At 35.7% G+C, this 23,455-nt stretch overlaps 1 long non-coding RNA gene across 1 annotated transcript in view; it reads left to right on the plus strand.

Annotated features, from left to right (window-relative positions):
* Positions 1-7,137, plus strand: part of LOC111753437 (uncharacterized) — a 33,563-nt gene extending 26,426 nt beyond the window's left edge. Inside the window, exons 4-5 of the long non-coding RNA XR_010047614.1 lie at positions 6,211-6,275; positions 7,016-7,137. This is a non-coding gene — a long non-coding RNA (uncharacterized LOC111753437). The remainder of the gene's footprint in view (positions 1-6,210; positions 6,276-7,015) is intronic.
* The last annotated feature ends 16,318 nt before the right edge of the window (positions 7,138-23,455 follow it).

A 23,455-nucleotide genomic window follows, 5' to 3' on the forward strand; every position in this document is an offset into this window, starting at 1 on the left:
CTGTACAATCTGAAGTGACATCTAGGAATACATAGAGGTTCAATAACTATTTGGAGCTATAAAAAAGCACTCATCAGTGTACTACACATTTGCGTCATCAGTGACAGGCCAAGAGGAAATGAAATGTTTGTCTGCTGGCTGGATGCTGAAAGCTGATTAGTGTATGGATGGAATTCAAGATCTAAGAGGGCTCTGCTCCTCCTACTCTCACCTCTCACAGACCTCTTCTTGGAATCTGGTTTGTGAGGCTTCAATTGGTATAGTGCAAGTCTGAACTACTGCATACCAGTCTCTGGAGAGGGACAGCAATGAAAAAATTCTGAGACAGATGCTTTGTTGCTTTCTGTAGCCCAAGATTCTTCACCCAAGTGTGTATTTTCCTTTTGACCTCACAGAGCCTTGTGAATGTGTGAATCCTCACTTTTTCCTCCAAAGGGGAAACACAATGATAGGCATACCGCCCACTCTGTTTTTGTGACTATTTTTGAATCTAAATCATGTTGATATTGAGTTCTTCAAGTTAAAATAAATGAGAGCAAGTAGTGAGGACTGAACAGGCATGAACCAGGCAGCCCCCGTGTGGATGTCCTTCTTTCACTTCCTGTGAATGAATCTTTACTCCATTTATATGACCAGTTTATCACCCTATTCCTAAGGTTCAGATTTTATCCCCTCTGGAAAGGGTGAATGTCCTGAGATCTTCGCTTGACAACTGCCAAAAGTGAGACTTTATGAAATTGCCCAACTTTGTCCAAGAGAAAGCGAATGTATTAGTCTTTGATCTTTAGAGGCAGATTGCCAAGTATATGCAAGAAACATGGTGGAAATGATCAATAAAATGGACCCTCACACCAAAAAAGAACATAAGCAGTGAGAGTCACTCACTACCCTCAGGCTGAACACCTGGAGCACAGGTAGAAGAGATCACCAATCACCTGGACTCCAATAGCCCAGCACCTCTGGCCAGGAGGAAACACCTGAGCACAGAGCAGCAGTCTTGATCTGGGGCCGCTGGATCTGAGACATTGTCAGCCCTGGGGCTGGGACACAGCTTCTGGGATTGCAGACGCCCAGAAGGCTTAGCTTGCTCAAAACAGCCAGTGCATGGTAAGGAGGTGACCTTGTTCATGCTCGTCCAATGATAGGGTCACTCCACGCAGTGGTGGTTAGTGAGTGGCAGCCTCAGCGTGACTGGTTGCTCCCCAGTCCACTATTGCAGAGGCCATGAATAAATGATTTTCAATGAAAATATTAATTAATTTGCTGTGCCTATAAAATGTAATGGCAATGTACAATCGCTATTGACTAGTAAACAATTATGATGACAATTTATAAATATTTGAAATAATTGATGTCGTTATTTCTAGTGTATGATGTTCCGTTTATTCTGGAATTAGAGGCTATTAGTACATTTATTCAGCTACATAGCAAGTAAAATGAAGTTTTTGAAATGATCTGTAGATCTAATGCCTCTGCTAAATATATTGTTTTATGAGAAAATATTCACTGTTTTTAAGTGAATTTTAAAAATTTTTAATTGTTTAATACATTAATATTTTGGGGGCTGGGGATTTAGCTCAGCGGCATAAGTGCCTGCTTTACAAGCTCATGGTCGTGAGTTCTATCCCTGGTACTGATAAAAAAAAATACATTAATATTTTTGAGCTGAGGATTAAACTCATACAAATCCTGAGCTCAAAATCTATACTGAATCTACATTCTCACAAGTGGCTTTTAAGCAGTCTTCAAAAATATAAGCTACTCATAAGAGAAGAAACATTTACATTTTTCTCTGTCTACCCATCTGAAATATAATATACTATTATCACATATTATGCAACAATTTATAAATTTAATATAATCTAAATGAAATTTTCCTAGCTACATTTTGCAGCTATTTAGACTGTAAAGTAATTTTTCTCTTCTAATTTTTTTTTTCTTTTCTGGGATAAAATGTTTAAATGTAACATATCCTAAGCATAACATGTCTTATGTTGTATTTTGGGAGAAAATAATTTGTTTCTTGAAATTCACAACTTCAAAAGAGAGGAATTTTTCCTCAAGACAAATTATAGCCAAAGCGTCACTAACTAATTTAGATGATGAGATTTGGGCTTTGGAGATGAGATTTTTGGACTTGAGTCTGGTATTGTAATATACAGAGGTCCTTAGGAGTTTTAATACAAGGTGAACATATTTTGTATATGGATAGACATTAAACTTTGGGGGTTAAAAGCTATACTGTTATAGGAAGAATTATAGCCCCTCAAGGATAACCATTGTTTAACTCTCAGGACCTGTGTATGTATTAGGTGACCTAGCAAGGGGAAACAAATATTGCAGAGAGAATTAGGGTTATCTTAAGGAGCTGACCTTAGAAAGAGATTAGTATAATTATAAGAGTTCTAATAACTGTAATAAGGAAATAGATGAAAGAGAACTTGTGGTATGGAAGTGTGAAAAACAAATGGCTCAACTTTGCTGCTTTTGAAGAGGAAAGAAGATTTTCAAAAATTAAAGTATTTGAGCAGTCTTGAATAACTAAAGGGACAAGGAAGACAAATTTGCTTACCATTTACAGGATATAGCTTAAACTCCCTTTGATTCCAGGCTACTATGATCCATTTCTGAGTTCTGACATCCAGAACTGCAAAAGAAACAAAATTGTTCTGTTATGTCACTAATTTTGGGAAAATTCATTACATGAACAACAGAAAACTAGTATGTGTCTAAACATATAAGGCTGAAAGTACGCATCTCATTGATAGGAAACTGGACTAGCATATGCAAGGTTCTTTGTTCTGATATTTAGCACTACAGACACACATATGCATGCACACACACACGCATACATGTACACACAAACACATTTCAAAGATTTGCAGTACCTTAGATTGCTGAATTTATGGAATTTGCATTTAAAGAAAGGTCCACATTGCTCTACTGTCAAGAAGAAGTAAGTGTTACCTATTATTCTGTAACTCTAAACAGAAACCTCTACACATAGTTCTTTCTGTTATTTAAACGTGATAGATGTGGGTTTTCACATTTAAAATGAACCCAAAATAGTGTATGATATATGCATACAATAGCTAACCTTTTCACTCACTTGATTTTACTTTCCTGGGTTTGAGGCTTTTAACTTTCATCTACCTGTTCATTCAGTAGATATTTGCTAAGCAGTCAACCCATAACTGACACTATTCCAAAATTTGAGAAAAATTCAAATCAGGGTCAAGATATACATATCTTGTGATATGTATATAAATTGTGATAGATATATCTTGTGATATACATATATGACCTGTGATATATATATATATATATATATATATATATATATATATATGGTGATATATATCCCGTGATATATATATCTTGTGATATATATGTGTGTGTGTGTGTGTGTGTGTGTTGTTTGATCTCATGACCTTATGTTTTACTAACAAAAGGTAATGAAGCAATAACTGAAGAAAAATTGCATGATGACAAGTGTTAAAAATGATAATATGGAGGGTCTGGAAGATGGTGAATCAGTAAGCAGAAAAATAGGGAGCCTCTCTGAGAGAAATAGTTCAGATGCTAGATTAAAACATCCTGGAGGAGACCAGGCAGAGGAAGATGGATGCTCCCAACTTAGGAAGAAACCAAAGGAAGGAAAAAAATAAAGGAAGAAAGAAGAAAGAAAGAAAGAAAGAAAGAAAGAAAGAAAGAAAGAAAAAAAGAAAGAAAGAGAAAATTGTAGATGGAAGGCTGTAGCTAGACTCGCTCTCACTGGAGCCAGGCCCCTGGTGTACAAAGTGCAGCTGGAATCCGGAGAGGTGTGGGTGCAGTGAAGTCATAGGTTGTCGAGCCTGAGGGCCTCAGTGGGAAAAAGTGGTCACAAAGGGGAGTGGCAGAACAGGGAGCAGCACTCCACTCAGAGATCTACTCGTAGATCCGTACCTGCTTGCAGTGAGTGTGTGGAAATCAGTCCTCCCACGGTAGTGGATGAGGGACAAGGTGCCGTTTTGGAGTTGGGCAGGTTAAACCCAAAAGCCGCACTGCAGCAGTTTTAGTCAGTTACCCCTAGTGCAGAGAAGATTGGTGAGAATTGCTCAGAGTCCCATCTCTATGTGATCCAGTAGCAAAAGTCTCCCTGAGAATGTATCTGACCAGCTCCATCTGCAGAGCACACGCTAACATGGTGAAGACTCCTGGAGCTTGAGCAGTTCAGAAGGGAGGGGCTGTCCTGCCCTGCCTCTGCTTGTACTTCACTGGCCACCAGCAGACTGGGGAGGTTAACAATTCCTAGCCAACATGCTTCAGAGTAATAGCAGCCAATACAGGAAGTGCCAGGAACCTCCATTGCCCACTCATTTGGAGGAAACCAGAAACACGACAAGGCGGAGAAAGAAATTGCAGCCCCCAAAACAAACACTACTGGCCCCAGGGAGAAAAAAAAAAAAAGAAGAGATGAGAGGTTGTATACCTGTGGTGTTGGAAAAAGCAGCTTCTGACATAAAGAATTATCTTTGTGACATTATAAAAGAAGTCGAAACAGAAATACTTATGCAAGTAAAGAAAGATATAAGAAAAATAAAAAAAGATATGCTAAATACCTCTCAAGAAGACACAGATGGAAGAATGGAGGGACATAGAAAAAGGAGAGAAACCTTCAATGAAGAATATTAAAAAAAAATCTAGAATACATGAAACAGATTCAAAGAGATTACCAGGAAATTAAAAACTCCATTGAAAGCTGACAAAACTGCTTAAAAGAAACTAAAGACAGACTATCAAACCTTGAAGACAGCTTTGTAATGTGCAATCGCAAAGGAAAGATCTGTTAAAAATAAGAAGGAACCAGGAAGTAATAATACAAAGACTAGAAGATGACAAGAGGATCTATAACTTAAGAATAAATGGGGCTGGGGATTAGCTCAGCGGCATAAGCACCTACCTTGCAAGCAGGCAGTCGTGAGTTTGATCCCCGGTACCAGAAAAAAGAAAAAAAAAAAAAAAAAAAAAAAAAAACTTAAGAATAAAAGATGTGAGTGAAGAAGCAGGGATAAATAGAAAGGAAATACACAGACTATTTACAGAAATAATTAAAGAAAACTTCCCAAGCATAGGGAAAGGAAATTTTTTCCAGATATATAAGGCATACAGAACTCCAGCTAGCTACAACCAAAATAGATCTATACCCAGGCATTTAATAATCAAGATCTCATAAATCCAACACAAGAACAGAATATCAAAACTGTCAGAGAAAAGAAACAGATCACCTATAAAGGAAAACCCATCAGAATCATGGCAGACTTCTTGACACAAAACATCAAATCAAGAAGAGCTTGGTGTGAAGTATTCCAATCCCTGAAAGAAAATAACCTCCAACCCAGATTGATGTACCCTGAAAAACTTTCTCTCAAATCAATGGAGAAACAAAATGCTTCCATGACAAAGAGGAACTCAGAGAATTCATGACCACCACCCAAACCGTACAAAAAATATTGAAGGACATTCTAGAAAGAGAGAGAGAGAGAGAGAGAGAGAGAGAGAGAGAGAGAGAGAGAGAGAGAGAAGACCATGGTTTCAAGCACAGTGACAGAGGAGGCTCACTGAATGGAGCATACAGTGGAATGAAGGGGAAAAGTTGACAACCAATGGCATAAAAATAACATGGCAGAGATGAGGCAGAGAACATTGGCCATAATCACTAACAGGGATAGCCTCAATATACTAATAAAAAGAAACACAAACTGAGTGGATCAGGAGATAGGGTCCATCAAGATGCGCTCCATAAGAAATATATTTAACCTGAAACAAGGTTTATGGACTGAAAGTCAAAGATGAGAAAATAATGCTCTGTGTGACAGGGAACCAGAAAAAGTGGGGGTGGCTTACCCATCAGCTACAGATTGGTTGGAAAGACATAACATTTTTATACAATGGAGAACTACTTAGCTATAAGAAAGTAAAACCTTGAGACTCTTGTAGGTAAATGGATACAATTTGCAATGAAGCTCAGGCACAAAAAGTTTCAGAACCACTTAGGAAAATAGCGGAAAGGAATTAGTGGGATACAAAATGTACAATGTACCCTGGGAAACTGAAAGGGGAGAAATTGTCTTAAATAAGGAAAACCGAGGACATTGGTAATCTTGTATCATAATTTGAAACCCATATTGCTTTCATCACTCTCTTTAGTTTGTTTGTATTCTGTTCCAGTTTGTCTCCTTGTACTAGATTTGAGGACGTACTCAGCTATTCCAAAGATAACAGGACATACTATGGTAACCATTTTTAATTTCCTATTAACTTAATCTGAAACCCAGTACTGCTCTCACTACCTTGTTTTGATTGATTTTATTTGAATCTGTCTTATTCGATTGCTGTCATGTCTTGTCTGATTTTATTCAGTCTGTTACATTTGATAATATCAAGACTGAGAGTATAGGCAACTACTCTGAAGACAATAAGATTCACTATGATACCCATTCTGGCTTGACCATTATCCTCTTTTGAAGTCCTATAATGTCTCCAATTTTTTAAATGGATTTTGTTCTGTACTGCTATGTTCAATTTTATTGTGCTGATGATATGGATAATTCTATTGAAGATAACAAGAGACATCATGGTAACCACTGTAGATCACCTTGTATTGTGGTTTTAAATTATGTATTATTTCCATCCTTTTGTTTTGAATGAGCCCATTTTGTTTTTGTTGTTTTTTTCTTATTTGGTTTCTTATTCTTTTCAAAATTAAAAAAAAGATAATAATACTGGTGCATGAAATGAATAGTACTATGGTTTACATGACCCCTAATAGCCCATGTAAATACAGATGAATGAGGCTCTTGGAAGTGATTAAGTGGGGTCCTAGCTCATCAGTGGATTGATACACTGGTGAATTAATAGCTGAATGTGCTATTAGGTGTTGGGCTGCATTGGAGCAAGTGTGTCATTGAGGTTGTGCCTTTGGAGAGAGTATCACCATTTATGACCCCTATCTTTTCTCTCTGCTCCTTCACAGGTCAAAGAGCTCTTGGCCACTGTGCACTTCCTCCATGCCCATTCTGCCTTGGAGCCAGTAAACTGTGAACTGAACCCACTGTACAGTATGACGCAAATAAATCTCTCCTTTTTTGAGCTATAGTTCTTGGATGTTTTGTCTCAGGCACAGGACAGTGACTAATGCTGGATGCTGGTACTGGGAATGTGTATGTGGAGGCTTGTGTTGTGACTATACTTGACCATGTGTTTCAGAAGTCTTTGGAACTTGTTTGTGGGGGACTTTTGAAAAACTTCGGAAAATTGAGCTACAGAAGCCTTGGAATGCTCTAAGCACAGCTCTCTAGGTGGCCCTAATCAGACCTCAGGTGATCAGAATATTGGTAGAAACATGGACAAAAGGCCTATTTCCATCTCATCAGATAAAACATTTTCAGTCCATTTCTGAGTCTCCAAACATTTAATTTTAGAAGTGCCAAACAACAACAACAACAAAAAACACATCCAAATTATCTCATGAGGTTCAAGGCAAACTCTTAAATATGAATCCTTGTAGAAATAATTTTAAAATGGTAAATATGCCAACATCCATTGGCACAGGGTAAACATTCCCATTACAAGTAATTAAGAAACCTTTGGGAGTAACTGACATTCAAGCTGAAAGCAGATGGAAAAGAAAGAACAAGAATGAGAAGACTTGAGGTCAATGTAGATGGGAGGAACTGGTACTTACAAGACCAAATAGTGTTTCCAAAGCTAAGAGAATGGAACAAGTAGTCCCAACTGTTTCAAAGACTTCTAAGAACTTTGGGAAGCAAAGAAAAGGGAAGAAAATACTAAATTGGCCATGTGAAGGACCTTAAAATGTATGTTTGTCAACATTCTCTGTAACAATTAACTGATTCAATTAGCTTTGGAAGAAACTATAAATCTATTTATAAAGAGATTTTTGTCTTCAGGTTTTAGGCGACTCAGTCTATGACAGACTCTGCTGCGTTATAGTGAGCCACTGATAGGACAGCATATTAAGGTGGAATCAATACCCACCTCGTGGCCAGAGCACAGAGAAAGAGTAGAGGTGAACAGTCTCACTATGCCATTCAAGGTCATCTTTTCAATGATCTGAAGGTTGACCACCCTGCTCTACTTGCTAAAATTTTCATTAACCCTGGTAGTGCCCCTGTGGGACAAACTTTAAAATATGGGCCTTTGGAGGACATTTGAGATCAGACTTACATGAGCAGGTCCTACCAGGATGTAGACAGGAGAAATGAAAATGAGAAAAAATGGTGAGATCATCAACCAGCAATTAAAAAAAAATTGATACAAAATCTGCAAAGAAATCAACAAGTAACTGTAGAGTGGTGTGGGTTTGGAAAACATTTTTTTTTTTTTTTGGTTTAAGAAAATATTAAGAATGTTTATAGAAGCAATAGAAAGAGAGAGAAAACAAATGATACAGAAGAAAGTGGGGCTAGTCAGAGCAGAGTCCATGATCAGGCAAGAGAATGTGGAAAACTTGATCCTTGATGGGCATACGTGTAGAGCATTCTTCAAGAGTAATAGCAAGACAGGTGGAGTACAAGGCTTCAGATGCTTATAAATTAGTTGGGAATTGCATTAGCAGGAAAAGGAGCAAGTCCAGCTTCCAGTGTTTGTATCTTCTTCAGTATGAGATGTGTACTGAAAAGGTATAGAAGATTTGAGAAGAGAAGAGCACTGGAAAAGCCTGATGACTGGTGATGACTCATCAGATTTAAGTATGTATAATAAATATATTTGAATGATCCTATTCCCTGACTTTTACAAGGACTTACTTAGAATAAATAAAACCTTTACAATGATTTATTTAGAATACATAATTCTTTACTTCAGTGAAATTAATATACAATTTATTATACTTATTATATATATTTAATATATAAATAGGTATACATTATAGTTAACTATTATGCATACTGACAAAGTAAATAAGGTTATCAGTCATACTAACAGGAAGAGTTCCTTAATAATTGGAGCCCAAATTTATAATAGCTCTTTAGTGTAGGCAACAGGACAACCCTTTCTGTGTGACATTATTCATACTCAGGTCATTATGAATTCAGGTAAAGTTGGAATCATTTCACATGACACAGTGAAAATCAGAATAAATTACTCATCACTCGCTGATGGCTAATAATCAAGACAGAACTTCTATTTTCTTTTTATCTCTGAGTTTCCTGAGGGTGACTTGATGAAAAAGAAGAAAATATACATATAAGTAGATATTTGCATCATCCTCACATCCTGTCTTTGCCAATATGAAGACAATTGGCGTCATGTTCAGACTCACAGAAAAATCATAGACATATTCAGAGTACCTGCTTATTCTATCAGTGTCTCTCTTGTCCTTTCTTTGCAACCTATGGATAGAGAGTTCTGCTTCTTCAGTTCTTTAGTTCTAAATTTATAACACTCTAACAGGACAAACATTCAACTACCAAAACAGGCTTAAAACACTCCACTTGTTAATTAATTTGCAATTATTATTTCAAATTTATGCAACATGTCCTGGCTCAGTTGGAGACACTGTGGAAGAACAAGACACTGAGTCCATAGCCGTATTCAGAACAAGAAGAGAAACAGCAGTAGGTTAGCTACAAGCCACATTGAAATTAATGTGAAACCATGTATTTTTTCAACTTTTGATGAATTTTTGGGATGAGATTAGGAGTGAAATACACTAATCAGGATGAGAGCCTCATCACAAAACAATCTAAAAACAAAAGAAATCAAAGACCAAATGGAAAAACTCTAGACTGTCTAATAATGGATAAATTTTAGAGTATTTTTTCTATTAGTATATCTTTCACTTGTATCTCAGAAAGATGTTGGAAATATGGCTTATGATTGGCCAGGCAGAAGGCAACAGGGATAGAAGTAAAATTAATTTAACTTTTAAAAATCATAACCTACAAACAACTTCAGCCTGACATTGATCAAAAGAAGCATTAGGAAAGCTCAAGCAGTTGGATTCTGCTAAAAACCAGGTCATAATAAAAGAAAGCAATGTCTTACTCCAAATATCAGGGTAAGAATAGTAAATGAAAATGTTAGGACTATTGGATTATGTTTAATTAAAACATAACTCCAGATAAAAGAATCTCAAGGACCCTGCTTTTCTTTGAAACAGCTGGTAATATTTTCTTCTATAGTACAGAATTCTGAACTGATTCTGTAGTATAGAATTCTAAACAGATTCTACAATCAGATCATTGGCTTTTTAACCTCATACAATCTATATTTGTTGTGGTGCCTCACTGAAAATAAAATGTAAACCTGCGGAGAAATAGAAAAGTGTTGGCGTGCTGTGACATGGTTATTAAAGGCATTATTTGTGATTTAATTGGTGATTGGGAAGCAACTGATGATTGTGTTAATAAATTGGAAAATTTCAAATCATTTGTCTTTCTCTCCTTCCATCTTTCTATATAAGATATGAGCAGCATATATGGAAAACATTTGGTATCATTCTTGTTGGGAGCTAAAGTAGAAATTCAAAATCTCAAAACCAATCTTAGAAACTTTGTTCTGAAATTGAACAGATTGAAATGACCTCTCACAACAGATTGTGTCAGAGGAAGAGGAAAAGAGGTCATTTCTATAAGACAGCAAAATAACATGAAATAAGAGTATTAGATACTCTAAAAGTTTATGGATGTCGCTGACCTATTGAAATACTAGAGGCATTTGTATGAATCAAGTAAACTACATGAACTAATTTAACTTACATTAAAACTGATGATGAATTATATGTGCCAAAGAAAAATACATCACAATGAACTCAATCAAACTAGAAATTCAGAATAAAATGTTGTATTCATCCACTACTGTTTCACATTACAATAAGAGCTCAGCTATGAATACTTCATTTCCCAGATTACAAATAAAATGGCGTCATACTGGTAGAGCATTACGTTATTATCGCTTCTTAAGAAATGATATTTGGGGGCAGAGGGTTTAGCTGGGTGGCACAAGCAGCTGTCTGGCAAGCAAGAGACAGTGAGTTCGATCTCTGGTATGAAAAAAAAATTCTTCCTGGGGTTCTCAAAATAGAGAGAGTCTCACAATGAGATAAAATCATTAAACCCATCATAGTTCATAGCAAAGTTCTTGGGCTTCTATTCACTTGCATTTCCACTTGGAATAAAATGTCATTTTCATTTGCATTGATGCAATTCTAAACTAATGTTTATCATTCATTTTTAAAATCTGGAAACTTTTGGCCTATAGAAGTTTGAAATATACTGTAGACTTCAGGATTTCTGAATTGAATGGAAACTGAAATATCAATTTAGTCCAAAGGCCTACAGAAAAGAAAATTGATCTCAGGAAAGTGGAAATGGTTACCTAGTAACCACAGGAATTAGTATCAAATGAACAAAATTACTACAAAATAGACTGTACTCAAGTCTCCTATTTTATCCAGTTGCTCATGAATTCTTAGCCCAGAGATACAGTTATTTATTACTCAGCTTTGGAAGTAATTTATTGTGGTCTTTAGTTAGTTAATAGAAGGCTTCTATTTTCATATGTGAATATTTTTGACATTGCTGTTAAAATTTGTTAGAAAATCTAATTTAAAAATGTAATTTTGTGGATCGGGAGAACATGGCGGACAGACAACAGCAACTTCTGAACGCTCTCTAAAGGCTCGGCTCAGAGGCCAGGAATGATGCGGACTAAGGAGATACGAACCAGTAGAGATATGCTCTGCTGACTCAGGAACAAACTGGGCTGAGAGAATCCAACTTGGAATACAGTCCTGGCGCTAAAACAGGAACAGAAAAATCTCGGTGTGGAGGCTCGACTCCGCGCCATTAGAAACCGCGGTTTGGATTTCCCGCCGCCGCCCAGCGGCCGGCTACCTCCACAGCGGCTCAGCAAGGAGAGACGCGACCGCCGAGCTCTGGGAACGGGAGTCTCCGAACGGAGTCTCCATGCCATCGGAAACCGCGGTTTAGATTTCCCGCCGCCAGGCGCCCGGCTACCTCCATAGCGGCTCGGCAAGAAGAGACACGCAGAGGCTTGGGAACGGGAATCTGCGAACGGAGTCGGAAACGCGACGGCCAGGGAGGAAGGCTGACTGGTGGCGAGGTGAGCGAGGAACTGACTCCCTACCGCAGTTTGACTCCAGCGGAGGTTTTTCTGGGCGCGGGCAGTCCTGTAAGAGCAGGGCGCGGTGGCAACTGCAGCCGCACATTTCCCTCTCGGACGGGATTGGTGAAAGGTGCCTGGCCGGAGGGACGCTGCTCGCGGACTCCCTAGGCTGGCCTAACCCAGATCCCAGAGCCTGACGGTGGCCCGGAAGAGCGACCGACTCCTGCGTAGGCTGCCTCCTCCGCAACTCCCTGGTGCGCAGCGGTGGGCGGGAACAACTAGCCAGCGCAATTTGATCAAGCTGTGGCTGGCAGGCAGGGAAGCCGGGCCTCCTGTGTAAGATTACATTTTATAAGGAACAGAAAATATGGGGAAGGGAAGCAACAAAAAAGGCTCCTCGACCCCCAATCCTGAGAATCAGGCAATTGTGGACACTGCACCATTATACATTAAGCGCCATTTAGAGAGCCTCATAGACCAATTCAGGAATGAAGTTATCAATGACCTGAAGCTAGAAGGATGCAGAATAGTTAGAGAAATGCTAAGCACCACACAGGAAAAAGCGGATGGTGGAATGGAAGAACAGAAAAAGAGGGGAGAATTGCTTGATGGAGAAAACAGAGAAAGCATTGAGTATGTGAAGCAGGTGCAAAGGGACTATCAAGAAATTAAGAAGTCTACCCAAGACTGGCATAACAGCTTGAAAGAAACTAAGGACAGACTATCTGAATTGGAGGGCAGACTTGAAACATGGGAGAAAGAAATGAAAAACTTCTTAAAAATAACAAAGAAACACACAGCAATAATACAAAGACAAGAAGATGATAAGAGGAGCCATAACTTAAGGATTAAGAACATAAAAGAAGAAGTAGGGACACAAACAAGTGAACTACAAAAGCTACTCACAGAAATAATCCAGGAGAATTTTCCTAATTTAGCAAAAGGTAAAGATACTCAAATGTATGAGGCATACAGGACCCCAGCTACCTACAACCCTAACAGAGAAACACTCAGGCATATAATAATAAAAATTCCAGAAATTCAATACAAGAACAGAATATTAAAAGCTGTAAGAGACAAGAAACAGATCACTTACAAGGGAAGACCCATCAGAATTACAGCAGATTTCTCTTCACAAACCATCAAATCACGAAGAGCATGGGGAGAAATAATTCAAGCTTTGAAAGATAATAATCTCCAGCCAAGATTGAGATATCCTGCACAACTGTCCCTGGAAATTGATGGAAACACGAGGTGCTTCCAGGATAAAGAGGAACTGGGGGAATTTGCAACCACCAATTCAACCCTACAGAAAGTATTGCAGGATATTCTAAAAAAAGAAAAATACAAAGAACCCAGAAATAGGGGCGGGGAGGCCACAATGAATGGAGCAGAGAACAAAATGAAGAAGACAAACTGACAGCTACTGACAGAAAAAGAGCTCAACAGAAATGAGACAGAAGATTGGATGATAGGAACAGCTTTTTTTTTTTTGGAGAAAATGACATCTTAATAGGTAATACTGATTTAGTACCATCTTGTTTTGAAGTCTCATCTAGCTTTTGTTCTTCTGTCTCCAATGGTCTAAACAGGTTGTATCTTATTGGATTTTGTTATGTACGATAGTATAAGAAAAAACCTTTTAAAGACAAGGAGATTATACAGAGACCATTGTTCATTTTCTGTTAGTCGATTCTAAATACTCTATAATGCTGTCATTCTCTTAAATGGATTTACATTGTTTTGATATACTTAATGCTACAGTATATGAAGTTGTACTCAAGGACTTCAGGGAGGGAGTCAATATGGTAACTATTTTTGGGTCAGGATTAGCTGGTGGTGAAACACTATTCTGCTTAAATGGTTATGTTTTGATCTGCCCTGTTTCGCTGTTATGCCCTCCTTTTTCTCAATCTCCACTCCATTATTTACTTTTTTATTTTTATCCATTTAATTAAAGGGAAAAATATAGCAGGATATAATATAGTAACCCACATTGACTTTCTATTATCTCGATTTGAATCCCTGTATTACTCTCACCATCTTGTTTTTGACTGAGGTTCCTATATTCTGTTTTGCTGGATAGTATCAGGTTCGAAAGTTTAGACATCAGCTGAGAAGATAATGAGATTCATTATAACGCCCATTCTCGTTGACTTTTATCTACTTTTGAAGACCTACAATATCTCCAATGTTTTGGTTTTGTCGGTTTTATTCTTTACGGTTTTGTTCAATTGTATTACAACTAATGATATAGGCAATTCTATTAGAAATAGCGGGAGGCATTATGGTAACCATTGTTGATCACCTTGTATTATGTTCTTATATTATCTATTATCTCCACCCTTTTGACTTGACCGATTCTGTTCTGTTATGTCACATTTGGTTTTACTCTCTTCCAAAAAAGCAACAAGAACCGTGGGAGCAATGAAACCCAAAATGTGTAATAGTCACTGTACAAAAGAGAGGAAAAGAAAGTGCTCTAAACTATATAACTGCATGTATATTTAAATGTATAAGATAGAAAATGATATCACAGAGTTTTATTGGATCATTGAACAGAACTGTTTGCAGTATCATTGTTGGAATGTCCACTCTACAAGCTTTAATTTTGTGACTGGAATAATTATTTCTAAGATGGCAATATGTAATCCATTAACTAGTGATTTCCTACTGCGCATTTTTTTATTCTGTAAATCTGTATAACTTGTACCCCTTCACTGTTTTTTTCCCTTTCTTTTCTTTTCTCCTTAAATAAAAATTTAAAAAAAAATGTAATTTTGTGACACATGAAAATATTACATAATTATATTTTTAAATGTTTTTTTAAAGTAATTTTAGGTACCATGTCTTAGTGGAACCAACTGAAAATGTAAATAAGAACAAAAATGTATGATAGATATTGTGAAATAGAAAGAAACTGTTCAAAAGACAAAGGGAACTAAGGATGGGGAAGAGGGAAAGGGAGGAAGGAAAAGAAAAAAATGTGAATGGAAGGATAAAATGAAACCGAGCTCTTGGAAAGGGGAGGAGGAAGTTTGAAAGAAAGGGACAAGAATGGAGGGGAAAAGAAGGGCTCAAGCTATATCATGGACAGGTACACATTCCTATAACGAATGTGGTTATTTTGTATATCTAAATGGTACCAGCCAATTTAAATAAATGAAATACATAAAATTAAAATGATATTATGCAAGTATATATCTGAAATGTGATAGTAAAACTCGTATAAATAGATATAAAAAAGATGATAGTTGAAGTATTCTAGATGACAATTGTTCACATTTCAGTGTGGATATTTGAAGATTTTTCATAATTTAATTAAGCCTAAAAAGGCTACCAGGCATTCTTCAGCTTTGGTGCGTGGGAAGTCTGTGCTTTTGGACTCGGTTGTGAAGAATGTTGAAAAGTCATAGTTCATATGAAAGGAATAAAGTGACGTTATCAAGAAAAGGTTTCCTCTCAGGACTGGAGATGTGGTTGCCTAGCATGTACAAGGCCCTGGGTGAGATCCCCAGTGCCACAGAACAAAAAGAAAGTACTTCCTCTTGATGCTGATGTATCACTCTACAGCAATCATTTGGATGTACTGGATATGCCGCAAGAGAGTTTACCACTCGTGTGGGCCTAAGTATACAGCAGGTCGGATGTGACCACAGAAGACTTCTGACCTTCATCTATCTATTTATTTATTTATGGTACTAGGAATCAAATGTAACCTTCAGTGTAAAGAAAGCACATTAGCAAGATTGATTGTGAAATAAAATTACTGAAATAAATCAAACAGTAGAAATTCTCATAAACTGCAGAAGAAAAGGCCAAAAACTTAAGATAATAAAAGTAAATTATTTATACAGGGTCTAAAGTCAGACTGCCCTCAGACTTTTCTCTTGAATTTCCAAATTTCAGGATAAAATGGAATATCTTCAGAGTTTTGAGGGGAAATAATTTTGAACCAAGAATTATACTGTATGACCTACGAAGTTACTGTTTGTGTATAAAGGTAGCTGAAGACATTCTCAGATACCAAAAGGTTAAGAAAGTATACTGATCAAGAATTTTCTATAAAAATTTTGCTGAATGATTTACCACAGCCAACAGAAAGATTGAAAACATCAGAGAGATAATTGAATGAAAGATTTGATATTAAAACTAGTTAAGAACGTGAATCTAAAATTGGTACATATAGGATAATAAACCTAAGTGCAAAATAGATTTGTAATCTAGTTCTAAAATGTTTGGTTTAGATAGTTTTAAACTGCTAAAGTGCATGCTAAATATTCCATATATTGGACTAGCACTGTGTTATTTTTGCCATGTGATATTATAAAGATGCATGTTTTAAGCCAAATATATGTAAGATAAAAGTGCTTTTTCACTGTAGGCAAGACAAGTTCAATAAAGACATTCTAAATGATAATCTGACAAAATTGGAAAATGGTACAATTTTATTTCATTTAAAAACAAGCAAGTTCATAATGTTAGTTCTGGCATCATGAGAAAATTTCTAAAGCAATGGAGAGGGTGAATATGTTTGAATTATGAACTAGGAAAACCAGTAAATACTGCGTCAAATGGTAGTGTAAGTTACCTCGTCATTAAATTGTGAACAAAAATAAACTATATATTTTGCATTGATGGAAAGTGAAAAATCAAGAAAAAATAGCAAAAGAAAACTGCCAAAGGAATGTTAAAATTTATATAAAAGATATTGGCAAACATAGAGGTACAGTATATTCATAAATTTCCAATAAATAAGATCTAAGTTGAAAAAAATCAGTCTTTGATACTACATACTCACGTTTGTATAAAACAAAAGTTAAAGGTGTTTAAAGTTAGTAGAAGGTTTTTAGATCATAGAAAAGGAAAGTAACATTTTTACTAGGAAGAAATAAGAATCTTACAAGAAATGTAAGACAAGAGATTGACATTCCTATGTAAGAGTTTTGTTCTATATCTTGATGTAGGTAGTAGTTTTACTTTTGAAAACTGATATGGATATATACTTTTAAAAACACATTTAAAATTAGTGATTATTTGTAGTTAAAATTCATTAAGTAATCCTTCAATCAAAGAGAGTACATATAGCAAAAATCATAAACAGATATTTAAAAAGTCTACCAGCAATGTCTACAATAAGAAGTAAAGTCAATTGACTCCAGAAGAAGACTATCTGGGTTAGAACCCAACTCTCCGACTACTTATATGTACAATCTTGAAAGTTTCTTAATTCATCTTTGTCTCATTTTCTACGGCTTGAAATTGGAGATAGTAAGACTATTTTTAGCTGCTGGATTTGAAGTAAGATTTAAATCATTGGAATTAATATATAAAGAGAGTTTCACTATACATAAAATAAAATTTCACTTAAACTGGAAAATCACTGAATATTCTTGTGATATTAATATTATTAATATTATTTAATGGAATATTTTATTTCATTGTTCTTTCCAAATTACTAATGTTAGCAAGCTTTGAGATAATCCATGACTCTTTTTGAAATAATCCTTTTTTGGGGACTATAAATTCACAATGGCTAATTTTGCATACTTCCCAAAGAGGTAAAATGGAGGCTCGGGATTATTGGTACCAGCCATCTGAGATTTTCCAGTGACTCTTCTTAGCATAAAGTCATCTGTGCGCTTTTAGTCATTCCAGGATTATTCCTGCCCCTAGAGTCATAAACCCCTAAGTCTTCCACCCAGCTGGAATATTTGCTTGCCCCACCTATCACTGAATACACCCAATAAACAGTGGCTGTTTAGGAGCATGAGGAGGAGGACCCATCGGGAGATACTAACGTCCCAGAATTCAGGGATTACTAAACTTGTCTCTGTTTTATATTTTTCTTGCAGTACCCTTAAGACAGACAATTGGGACTCTTCGTTGAGTTTTCGATAATCCTCCTATTGTCACTTTTTCCAACAGATTTTGAATTTGTCTTTCTGATTTAATCAAATGTTGCTTATGAGTTGCCTTTGCTTCCCTTCTCCCCCAAATTTTCATTTGCTCTGGATGGTTATTAGTGTCTATCTTTTTACCTTATCTTTACCCTTTCCTGAGTCTTCAAAACAGATCTCTTTTAGACCAGTGTTCTTATTTACCATGATTCTGTATGATTTAGCATCCATCACATCAAGAAACAGTTTATTTCCTCATTCGCTGCACACCAGACATGCTGGCCTGCTGTTATTCAAGCATGCTAAACCCTTCAAAGCTTTCAAGTTCTTTCATACATGAGATGTCTATGATGCTCTTGCTTTGGCTTTCTACATGATTTGTTTTCCTCTTTATCTTACTAAAAAAATTCTTGACCACTGCCTATTACAATTCTGTTATTTCTTATAGTCTACTTATTGCAATATATGTTCTTGCAAAAGGGAAAAAAACATTTTAACACAGAAAATTTTTGTTTTAGTTTGGCTTGTTTTTGTTTATGCTTTTTGTGGTATTGAAGATTGAACCCAGAGCCCTGTGCGTGCTAGGCAAGTGGTCTAAACTGCACTCCCAGCCTAACACTGCCATGTCATATGAAAACGCTGTGGTACAGAAAGTATAAAAACTGATGAATAATGCTTGGTCACAATATAAGACCTGTATGCAAAGCACATTTAGGGACAAAATGACAGAACTGACAGTTCAGAAATCTAAATTCTGACATAGAAGACAAATTTAGGAAGGTAAATTTAGAATGCAAAAAGACAAAGGACAAAAACAATGACAGAGAACACAACTGCTTAGCACTGGGATATTCAAGATAGATGAATGATACATTGAATTTTTCCATTTGCCAACAATATTGATTTGATTGAGATGAGAAACAATTACTTTGTCCACCCCTAACTACATTATGTTTTTGTTCATGATTATATTTGTTGTCAGCAGCCACAGTTTTTTGAAGAGACTGCATCTTACTCTAGCTGTCCATATAAGTTTGTATGGAATAATTATGAAATGGATGTCAATTACAGCACTGATGCTTCAGTATCATTAATGTCATACCCTTTCTTTTGTCAGAGGCTTTAACTGTAACACTGTGAGAAAAACACCCCTCTGCTCATCTTCCTATTGTAATGCATGCCATTAAAGTGAAAAGAAATGCTATATTTATCTTGATATATATTAAAAAATAATGAAGAAGATAATTATCAAGGCTACATTGCAATTTCATGGCATTTCTGTTGGTTACAAACTGCTCAATCTGCACTCTTTTAGTTCGTAATGTCTGAAAAGCAACTTATGATTGAAATAAGTCATTTAATTAATTTCTCTCTATTACTTTCAGTGCTGTGCTTATGGTACAAGGCTCAATGATGAGACATCAAGTTTAGCAAATTAGAAGAGTAAAAACTAGTTTCTCATTTGTGTTTTATCTTTATATTTAGTCTCTCATCACTGAATGGCAGAGGTAGTCATACGCTCCCATGTTCAAAATATTCAAGTGACTTAAGTGTTAACCAATAACAAAATGGACAGAGCGATTTCACTTTACTGTCTCTTAACTAGGGAAGCTGCTTGTGTAATGATGTTCACTTCCACAGCACATGGCAGATACTGATGAGCGTAAATACAGCCATGAGAATGCCACCTCACCATTTTTCAGGCAGATGTGCCTCATTACCAGGATTTTTATTAAATACGAAGCACAAGATTGTGTTTCTTTTTCTCTCACACACCAAAAGAGCCACAGATATAGTTGATTTTGGAAAATACTACTAATAAATGGATGTACTACCAGATTCAGAAAGCATTTTGATAATCGTTTAACATAAGTGCCAAATATAGTCTTCTGTTCTGCATAATAATGAAGAGTTCTCATATATCCAGTTTTCAAATTTTTGATGCAATGAAAATTTTATAGTTAGGAAGTCATGATCAAGTAATTAACTGGTAAGGTTAAAAAAGTATAGAGTTTGGCAGAAAGAAGTAGACGGCCGCATTTAATATTCATGTAAAATGATTCAGAAAGTAATTTAAGAAAGTGAAAATCTGTGGAATTAATACTGACAGTGAATGAGTAGTATAACTATGTTATTTAAGCCCAATTGGTCTTATATTTATTTACTATTTGTTAATTATAATTAACATGATATTTAACTTACTCATTCAAGCAAGTGTATTAATGAGATATTTGTATTTTGTCTCTCTCTTTTTCTTTTCTTTCTTTCTTTCTTTCTTTTTTTTTTTTTTTTTTTTTTGTCTTTTTCCTTTTTATCGGTACCAGGGATCAAACTCACGACTGCCTGCTTGCAAGGCAGGTGCTTATGCCACTGAGCTAAATTCCCAGCTCTGTATTTTATCTCTTGATTAACTTAAATAATAGTTAGAAAAAATATATGGAAAATGCCTTGAGGGAGAATCTGCATTTTCATCATTTCTGTACTGGTCATTCAAGAAATACAAATTAAAACACTGAGAGTCTATGTTACCAAAAAGAAAATGTCTGTCATGAAGAAACCAACCAACAACAAATGTTGATGGGAATGTGGGGAGGAAAGAACCTTTCTCCTTGTTGATAAAAGTGAATATTGGTACAGACAATATGGAAATCATATTAAGAAAAACTAAAACTAGAGTTTTTATTTAACCCAGCTATTCCGTTTCTTGTTATCTTCTAGGGAGAGCTAAAAGCATCACACCACAGTGACATATGAACACTGATGTTTACAGCAGCACAACTCATAATACCTAAATCTTAGAAACAGCCAGCTACCCAACAATCGATGAAAAAAATGGAGTACTACCCTGACACAAAGACGAATAAACTTGATACGTTTGCAGGTAAATGGATGTTCCTTGTGCCCACACTCTTAAATGATACAAATGGGACACACCTATTTAAATATCACATTATTTTTCTTGTGTGAGGACCCCAAAGGCTAAATAAAGCCCGAAAGAGAAGATATATAGGAAGTAGGAATAAAATGCTCTGTTGTGAAGGAGGACAAAGGAGACAGAATGAGGAAAAGAAGGAAGGAAAAGTGGAAAAGGAAAACCTAGAAACAAAACTTGTGTGAATAAGTAGGAGAAGGGTTGTAGAGTGGAGGGTAATAAGGGAAAAAATCAAGGTATCATATGTACAGGTACACATTTCCTATGATCAATGTGATGTTATACATATCAAAAGTGTACCAACGAGCTAAATTTTTAAAATCAACTCTGTATATCTTTTAACAAGAATAACATACTTTTTATGTTACATTTAAATTTTTCTCCATTTTCTGAATAGTACCATATATAGCATGTTTGACCATTTCCTATTATCAACCATTTCTTTGTAATAATTCCTCACATACTTGTCATCAGAATCCTTTTAAAATGCTCATAGACTATCTGCTTTCTGTAAAGTACTTAATATTCTTAATTTTAACTGCTTTAAAATCCTTAACTAACTCAACTTTAAAAATCTTTTAAAACTAACACTGCAAATTTGCAAACAATTCTACAATATTTTCAGGTAAATTAGTTTAAATTTTGAAATACTTTTGTCTTTAAATTTTTATAACATTCCTTTTAGTCCTTTTTCAAGACTAAGGATCATTTGCAAGAAAATGAAAGGTCTGGAATATACGCATGTACCCTTCAGCACACCAGCAAATGAACATGGAAAACAAATGTACTGTGTACATTTCCACTCTCAGTGGAAAAGAAGTGTAGCCAATAAGAGGAGAGAACACCAGAGTTTCCTAGTTTGCTGTTCTTTCTTTATGGTGAAAAGTAAGCATATGGCAGTATATTAAAGTATTGATGGGTAAAGTCAGGATAATAAGAGAAAAAAAAAAAAGAAACAGAAAATATCTAAGTAACATACCATAACCTGCTTTAACAGAATAATGGTGAAAACAGCACTGATTGACATGCCTAGTTGATGGGTAAATGGAAACTTTGGAAAAGTAAACATAACACAGAGTTTGCATGAAAAAGTCATTAGTACAGTGAAAATTTGGAATTATGTTTCTTCTATCTTTAAAAAAAGAGTTAGTGTGAAGGGGACAGCTTTTGGTCCCTTCCCACTGTACTTTAAATTCTAATTATTAATAACTAAGGATTCTTTATTTCGTTTTTTCTTTCCTTCTTTTTCTTTTCTTTTGATTCTGTATTGTGTCTCTGGCACCTAAAGGCAAATGTTCCAATAATTTTTCAAACTTTGTCACTGAATAGTCTTCCTCAGCATTTTTAAAAGTAACACAATTTATTTTCCCTCGTCATACTTACTTTAAAATTCTCCAATATTTATTAGTACATCATGAATGATATTTGTATCTACTGTTACACTCCGTGACATTTCATTATAAGCAGACACATGTACACATAATTCCAAGAATAACCTAGACAATCTCTTGACTTTTTCTAAAAAGAAGGTCTAGCTCCTCTTTAATACAAAGGGGATTATATTGCAGCAAGCATGGTGAAACCAGGGAATCAAAAGTATTGGAGGGAGAGAATAAGATTTTATTATTAGATACATAAAAGCCTGAGTAACCTCAGATATACAGTAGAAAAGTTAAATTATCTTTAACTCCAGGTTAAAGATAATTTTTGTGACTTGATCCAGTCACAAAAATTGACCCAGTTTTTTCTCAAAAACTTTTTGACACAGGGTTCAGACTTTGAAAATATCTGCTGAGTGAGCATTATTGGACTGGCACTATATAGACACTGGAAATGATATAAGGAACTAAAACAGACTTGCTCCTGCTGTCAGGGAATTAACTTAGTTGAGATCAAAGATATCAAATTACCACACAGATAATTGTGTAATTAAAATTTAAGTGGCATAGTTGGGCTAAATGATTCATATGAAAAGAACATGATTCCATTAAGATATATAAGAAAGAATTTTGTGTCAGGAAAGCCTCCTTAGCAACTAATGGCTTAAGCTAAATAAGACAAGAATTAGATACAAGTGGATACTGAATGAGTGAAAGAGGCATGGAAAGGCATGTGCAAAGAGTTAATAATGAGAGTGTAAAATACATGCATATTGGAACTTGCTTTGTAAATATATTTGGATTAATAACCAATCCATGAAAAGAGCTCTGTTTTATAAAGGGTTAGCACTCAAACTAGGTTCATAGTCCCACTCTACCATTCTATCTGACTCTGCAAATAACATTTCAGTGGTATATAGCCATTTACTTTCATTTGCATGTTATTTATGACTATTGTCATGCTGTATTATCAGAGTTGAATGGTAATCAGAAAAAATACTGCCCTGCAAAAAAATCCCTAAAATATTTTCTTCCCGAAACTTTTACAGGAAACATTTGTTTATTCTTGGTTAATAGACAACATTAAACAATAGTCTCACTATTTGTGTAAA

Source organism: Cavia porcellus, unplaced genomic scaffold (assembly GCF_034190915.1).
Source record: "Cavia porcellus strain 051 isolate PalLab524CR breed Dunkin Hartley unplaced genomic scaffold, mCavPor4.1 scaffold_5, whole genome shotgun sequence".
NCBI lineage: Eukaryota > Metazoa > Chordata > Mammalia > Rodentia > Caviidae > Cavia > Cavia porcellus.